This window comes from Vigna radiata, chromosome 6 (genome assembly GCF_000741045.1).
Source record: "Vigna radiata var. radiata cultivar VC1973A chromosome 6, Vradiata_ver6, whole genome shotgun sequence".
NCBI classification, from domain to species: domain Eukaryota; kingdom Viridiplantae; phylum Streptophyta; class Magnoliopsida; order Fabales; family Fabaceae; genus Vigna; species Vigna radiata.
The window spans coordinates 19,402,104-19,410,049 of record NC_028356.1 but is presented as its reverse complement, the minus strand read 5'-3'; positions in this window follow the sequence as shown (position 1 = coordinate 19,410,049).

Below are 7,946 nucleotides of genomic sequence, written 5' to 3'. Positions count from 1 at the left end.
ATTACAAGATAATGAAATGAGTAAGGGATAGAAAACACCTTCCTTCGACAAACGAATCGGAAGAGTGCAGTGAGTAACTTCCTTCGACAAACGAACTGGAAGTGCTTCCTTCGACACACGAACCGAAAGCAAACACTCTGCCAACTCGAAGAGAACCGCTCCGACTTTCGACACACGAAANGCGAGCTTCTCCTATTCACGAGACCAGGCAGAGCACCTTNCNAACTCGAAGAGAACCGCTCCNACTATCGACACACGAAACGCGAGCTTCTCCTATTCATGAGACCAGGCAAGGGAACAAAACTAGCTTTTGAGAACTTCCTCAGACAAACTGTATTCTACATAAGACCTAAGTTCACAACGTTACTTTCTGAAGTTCTCAAAGCATCTATTTATAAGCCCAGGGTCAGAAAATGAAAGGTCATCTCCTAACTGCCACAAATAATCGATTATTGTAAGTGATAATCGATTATTCAAGTCCGTTACAGGTTTATCAAAAAATGATAATCGATTATATGAAGTGATAATCGATTATTCCTGAATGACTTGTGATAATCGATTATTGCTTCTTGATAATCGATTATTCCTGAATGACTTGTGATAATCGATTATTGCTTCTTGATAATCGATTATTGCAGTTAAAAATCTAAATTTTACAAGGTTTAAAAGACTTTCCTACTACATTTAATTTATAAGTTGCTTTTTAAATATTTTCCTACTACATCCAAAATCTATAAGTTGCAGCATCATCAAAACACATCTTCAGGTTTTACCAATATTCCTTATTGGTAACACTATCATCGTGATTTATTTTGCAATTGGTTATATTACTTCATCAGCACTCATATATTTATGTTCATTTTGAACACAGTTTTCTTGCACAAGGTAAAAACATTGTACTTTTCGTCTGCCTGAGAGTACTATTCCATCCTAATATCTTTCTCAATTCTAGGTTTCTGTTTGTCCAAGCTGTGGAGGGGATGGAGAATTCATATATGAATATTGTCGTAAATGCAATGGTGAAGGACGAATACGGGTTAAGAAAAATATTAAAGTTAAAGTTCCTCCCGGTGTTAGCTCAGGTAGTATTTTAAAAGTTTATGGGGAAGGTGATGTTGGATTAAAAGGGTATGTTGTTTTTATATTAATGTCTAACATTTGTATTGTGAAAGTATTTGACCAACTACTGCATAATAATTATATTGAGAATTTGTGTGTTATGATTTTATTGTAAATGACATGGCATACACGATTCCATCAGTGAGTAAGTTTGTTTAGCTCTTTGACGAAGGAAGGATGGATCCTAAAAAAGGAGCATTAATATGTCCTGCTTAATCTAAAAAACCATAAATAAGCGAAGGAAAGACATCCTCACAAGTGTAGCTGTCCAGGGATGGACAAATGCCCCCATCCAAAACTTGAGCACAGATCTATAATAAATGACTCTTAAGGGTGGGGATGTGAAGAATGCTGCATTACAACCTACTCCATATGTAAATACCTAATGGGAAATGTATGTAAATAGAGCAACATATTGGTCATAAACTATCCTAATGCTTCTTTAAATGGAGGTGGTTTACTTCTATGTGAATTTAAAATATTTTATTGTCAAAAACATGATCCAGAAGTTGCTATATATCTTGTCATAGCAGGGGCCCTCTTGGAGATCTTTATGTCTATCTTGACGTAATTGGAATTCAAAGGGATGACATTAAACTCTCCTCAACAATATCAATAAGTTATCTAGATGAATACTGGGGGTTATTGTGAAGGAAAGTTAATTTAGTTGGTACTCTTGCTTTGAGTTCGACTTGGGTCATTTCATTGTTATTGTTATACATGTTACCGCATGTAAAACTTGACACCTGGCATAGTTTTCCTGATCTCTGGTATTCTGTTCAGGCCTTCACCTTAAAGTATTTTTTTGTCATGACCGAAAACTTCATGGCAGTTTCTCATCCCCTGACTTCTATGCAAGAGTTTACATGCAGATGTCACAACCAGAGTTTTCAGAGGCATATGAATCGCTTCATGTTGGGGGAAGCCTTACTGAATGCTTCATTTTTTGTCTAACATCATTAATTTTTTTTAACTAAAGGCCTAATGTTTTCAAAATAAGTTGCAGGTGAGAACTGATCTTATGGCTCGTGCCTTGTACAAGACTTATAGATCACCAGTAGTGGATACGATACAATCTCTGCCAAATCATGAGCAGGTAACTTGAAAAATGAATGTGCTATGAACTGTAGAGCTAAGGCTATAATGATAAAATGGAACTGAAAATACAATATAGTAGTTGAAACTAGACTACATTTCATTCCATTAGTTGAAACTAAGTATAGCAGCAAATGAAAATTAATGCATGATAGCCTATTCTAGGATGCAAAGTTGAATCAGGGATTAAAGTCTAAAACTATAATGTAGATGTAAATGCAATATTAACCTCTGCGAATGCAATTTTGAGTAACATGAAAATCTAGCTACTATGCAGAAGAATAAAAACCTACTAAATGCATTATGAGTTGAACTAAAGATAGTTATGACAACCTAAACTTTATAAAGAGGATGAACAAAATTCACTACTTTTCTGATTCTGGAATGAGCTATTGATAACGGTCCAAAAATCGTTATTTTCATGCGTAAATTTGATATAAAAATACACCCTTTATGGCTTAGAATGAGCTTAAAATCAAGTAAAACACTTAGTTGAGTCATGTGAGAGTCAAAAATTGGTTTTAGAGATATTATGTTTGTTTTTGCATTGTTTTGTAGGGTTTTGATATGAATTGAAGATGGAAGTGAAGCAAGGGGAACCTAGACTCATGAAAGAAGAAGAAAAATGATTAAAAGAAGAGTCAAGTGAACCGCTCAGTGCCAAATTCCAGCACTAAGCGCCAGTCCCGTGGGTGAAGCCACTACTTCTCGCTTGAGCGGCACCGCTGAGCGTCCTATGCGATTAGAGGGCCACCGCTGAGCGGCATATTGGACCGCTGAGCGGTTTTGCGATTAGGGGGCCACCGTTGAGTGGTGTATTGGACTGCTGAGCGGTTTTGCGATTAGAGGCAAACCGTTGAGCGGCCAAATTAGGCGCTGAGCATCCATCAGATGGGCTTGGGCTTAATTTCTATTACTTTTATGCGCTATAAATAACCCCAGTGCGATTCACAATGTAATCTTTTGGAAGGCAAAGACGTCCAGAGCTGTTCTACATTCCTTGGAGGCGGTTCCTTGGATGCTTAGTCTCTAATCTACCAAATTTAGGGTTTATTTTTCCATTCTTTCATTTTATTCCATCTAGTTTCACCATGTCAATGGTGAACTAAACCCTTTGTTGTTGGGGAACAATGTAATCTTTTGAAACTCTCTTATATCAAAATTCTTATTTTATTTATATGCTTGCATATGCTTATATTATCAATTGTTGGGTTCCTTATCTATGCTTAATGCTTTTATCTTTTAACTCATTCGGTAAATGTTGTTTGTCTTTATCGATACGGAGACGTACGATAATGTCATGAACTAGTAGGAAATTCCTTGATTAAGCTAATACCACCTAGAGATAGGGGTAGGACAATCAATTGTATTTTGCTTCTGTTTGTAATGCAATGCTAATTACTAGGGGAGACTAGAAATAGTAAGCCAATAATTAGTACTAGGCTCTTTTCGCCAAGAGATTGGGTTTAGGGTAGACTAAGAAAGTTTGCATGACAATATGATAATTAAGTAAATTTAATAAGAAATGTAGATATAAGAGGGTGGATAAGATGAAATTGTAAACCCCAACAACCCCATTCATCCATATTTTCTGTTTTGCATTCACACTACAAATTTATTTCTTTTCAAGTCTTATAAGATTAATTCACATGAAAGATAAGGCCTAAGAGTCCCTTGGGAAAACAATACTCGGACTTACCGTTTATATATTACTTGATAACGATCAGGTACACTTGCCAGGGCTTAACAAGTTTTTGGCGCTATTGCCGGGGATTCATGGTTTAACTTTTTGAGTAGTGTAAATTGATTAAGTTTGACTTGTTTGTAGATATTTTGTTTTTTTTTTTTTTTTATAAAAGTGCTTCTAGGGTATTTTTTTCTTGTTTATGCAGGAGGCTGATGGGTTGTCGTAACCCACACAAATTTAATGTGCAAATTAATGCAGTATAGCTAGGGAATGACCCTTAGGTCGTCTCCCAAAGACCAATTTTGCGGTTCGAGAATCGAGTCTAACACGAAGGGGGGTTTTGAAAAGGTTTTGCAAAAACCAAAGAACTCAATAAAGACACAGATTCAAACAAACTAATTTAAGCTAGCATGGTAATTAAACTAACACTATTAAAAGCCTTAGACAACATTCAAACATCAAACACTGTTACAAACTGATTAACAAACACAGTTAAAAATAATTAAATGCAACACTAACTCAAACACATAAACTCAACCTATTAACTAAATTGATTAAAAACCAAAGAAACCAACAAGCCTAATTTAATCCTAGCAATTAACTTGACTAAATGACAATTAGCAATTAATTTTAAAAGTCCAATTGGCCAAATAGAACCTCATGGCCGTGCACTACTCTCCACCAAGACCAAATCAATTTTTAATCTTCAATGAGCCACCAAATTTGTTGTCTTTTTGTCCCCATGTGCACCATGTCTCAAAAGAAATTAAAATATGTTTTAAACAACCAATTGAAAATCGTCCCATCACTTCTTCATGCAGCAATTTCGGAATCCACACTCCAAGACCACAAAAAGCCGAACCTACCAAGTGAATTCTACAAAAAAAATGCTTCAAAGATCAATGTGCAAATGGAAGATACCTTGGGTGCTCCTACCAATGTGCCAAGTAAGCTAAACCAAATGTAAACAAACTCTAAAAACCTCTCACCACCCTTGCAATTCTCGGCAGAAACAATGCAAAAGCCAAAGCTCAAAGTAGAAACATTCTCTTAGTCAAAAGAAGCACCATGTATGTTTGCCCAAAAGTGGTAAAGAAATTAATTGCACTCCTCTCTCTTCCTTCCTTGTCCCATTCAGCATTTTCCTACCAGTACGCACCTTCACACCATTTCTTCATCCCATCTACCGTAAACACACCACAAAACTCAAGGCATCAATTTCAAAACAAGTCATGAACAATAACCCCAAACATATGCTACTTCAAGCCAACCAAATCTTCGATTTCTTCAAGTTTCTTTGCAAAAACGAAAATAATAACTATGCTATCAATTCCAGCTCTGTCCAGCCACAATAACAACACCACGCTCTGGTCCCATCCTTGTTTTAAACATCAAAATCGGAAAATGAAAGGAAAGAGTTTAACCCACAACACTCACACATCATCTTAAGCTCTCTTCAACCCAAAACTCACATAGAACTCCATTTTTATCATCCAACCAAATAAAATGCAAGGAAAACCGTGAGCAACTGCAGCAATGGGAGAGGAAAACGAAAATATAAAGTTACTGAAACCCAACAACCACCATGGAAATGCAAAGACAAGCTCCAAAGCTTAAGCTTCAGACATCAAGAACAAGCAAATGGAAGTAGAAATGAATGGTTTTTCACCACCAATAAGCTAAGACAACCAAGAGTAAGTTAAGAGAAGAAGAAAATATGCATCTTATTCATTGAAATGGCAAAAATCCGAAGCACCAAACAAGCTCCCCTTATGAAAACCCTAGGAGAGAAGTGTTCAAAACCGTGAGTATCAAGTGTCTCCCTTGGTGGCTCGGTATTCTCCTCTCATAAGACCGAGAATCCTCCCCAAGGTGGGGTCCATAACTAATTTAAAACCCTAACCTAAAAGACACATGTCCTACACATGGATTTTTTTACAAAATTGCCCCTAAAAGGGTCCAAAACACCTAATTCTAATTAAGGACTTCTAGAAAACGAATGTGTCACGACATGTCCTAATTCTCCAAATGATGTTTCCACAACTTCCCTGCAACCAGAAATGCGCTTAATCAGTTCAGAAAATCCAAATTAGCACAATTACGAATTTCCGACCAAATTAAGCAGAATTCGGAAAACGGGGAAATAACAGACAATTAAACACAACTCCCTGGTTTATTTAAGTGCAATAAACTAAATACAGTTCAAGAAATAACGACTCATCAAAATAGACCACACTTAGTCTTTTGCACTCCTAGGCAAAACCGAGACGAAAACCACAGAACTACTCAAACATCAGGGAGGTGACACAGACTCGATAGACAGACAACAAAGACTCACAAAACAGAAACATAGTTGCACAATTCTCACAAAATCTGGACAATGAAAGGCATAGGCGGAATCCCACACAGAGTCAATGAAAGCAGATACTCACAGAATCATCCAAACAGTTTAGTACATGGAAAACAATCAATCAGTTCAAGAGATGAATGAAAAGCAACAGAGCCTCATAGATTCACGCAATCAATGTTTCTCTCAAGTGTTTAAGGTAAATCAATGTCACTCAATGCACTCAAGAAAGCAAACACAAATAGACTTGGCAAGCCTCTAATATCAACACTCAAGCACATACGCATGTTCAAATCAAAAGGTCTTTTCATGGTTATAATGGGACCAAGGACAAGGGAGGATATATCTGGATAAGAAGTTACAAACCATAAGGAACAGAGGAGCAATGGGGAACAAGTGTAAACACATTCAAACACACCCACAACCTCTAATTCCATCCTCTTCTTGACTCCATTATTCACAATTATTCACAATTTTTTTTTCATTTTTCACTGTTTTTCTGCTCTCTTTTTTTTTCTTTTTTTTTTCTCATCCTGTCTCTTTTCTTTACTCTATTCAGCAACAATTTCAAGAGACAAGATACACCACATATTTACAAAAACACGACAAGAAGAGGACTAACTAGCCAATTCATCTGAAACTCCCAGAAGATCACACTTATTCCCAAAACAATTCCAAAGCTCCAAAATTCCTTAAGGCTAAGGTAATCATGGTTTTTTTCACTTAGGGCTGGTGTATGAGCTTCAAAACAAAGAAATGGGGAAAAGCATGGGCTCAAAAGGGTTATCAATGGATCAAAACAGGGTAGGCTCATCTGGCTAGAGAGGCTCAACAACAAAATGCCTTTATCACTTTCAAACATGCGCATGAATTAGGAGTTATCAACAGAGTCAAGACAAGGCATATGTGCAAGCAATCAAGAGACATATTACACACAAGAAAGATCATCAAATGGCTCAAATCTCACACAGGTAATACGGTCACAATCAATTCAACTCTCAAACATCATGATCATCTTCCAAGCAAAGAAAAGCAAGGAATCCAATAAATCAGAGTATCGATGAAGTAAAGGAAAATTGACAACCTAATCACAGTCCAGAATTCACGAAAAGCATGCAAAATTGTACACAAGACACAACAAACTACATAAAAACCGAAACATAAACAAAGAAACAACCTCCCCTAATAGACCACACTTAAACGACACAATGTCCTCAGTGTGTCACAATCAGCAGATCAAACAATCATAACAGTCATCAGATATCGACAAAGTGCAATAAAAGTGAGGAGGAAAGGAGAAAAGAAACTCCCTGAGTCAGATGGGAGGAAAGGCATCTCCTCCACCACTGCATCCAACAAAAGGATTGCTGAGGAAAGGCTTCAGTCTGTGCCCGTTCACCTTGAAGCTTTTAGCTGCAGATGGACCCTGGATCTCTACTGCACCATAAGGATAAACATTAGTCACGACAAAAGGTCCAGTCCACTTTGTGAAATTAAATTAAAGCAAAAGAAATAAACAACACAGTTTTCTTCTAGCAATTTATGTGACCTATATGCATCTACCAAATAAATTAAATTTGCAAAATGGCCTAAGAGACCCTCAAGGCCGTGACATTGCTCCTATCTAAACTGGTGCATCTCCTTTTTAATTCAGCGTGAGTGTTTATCAATAACAAATGACAGCTGCACATGATTATT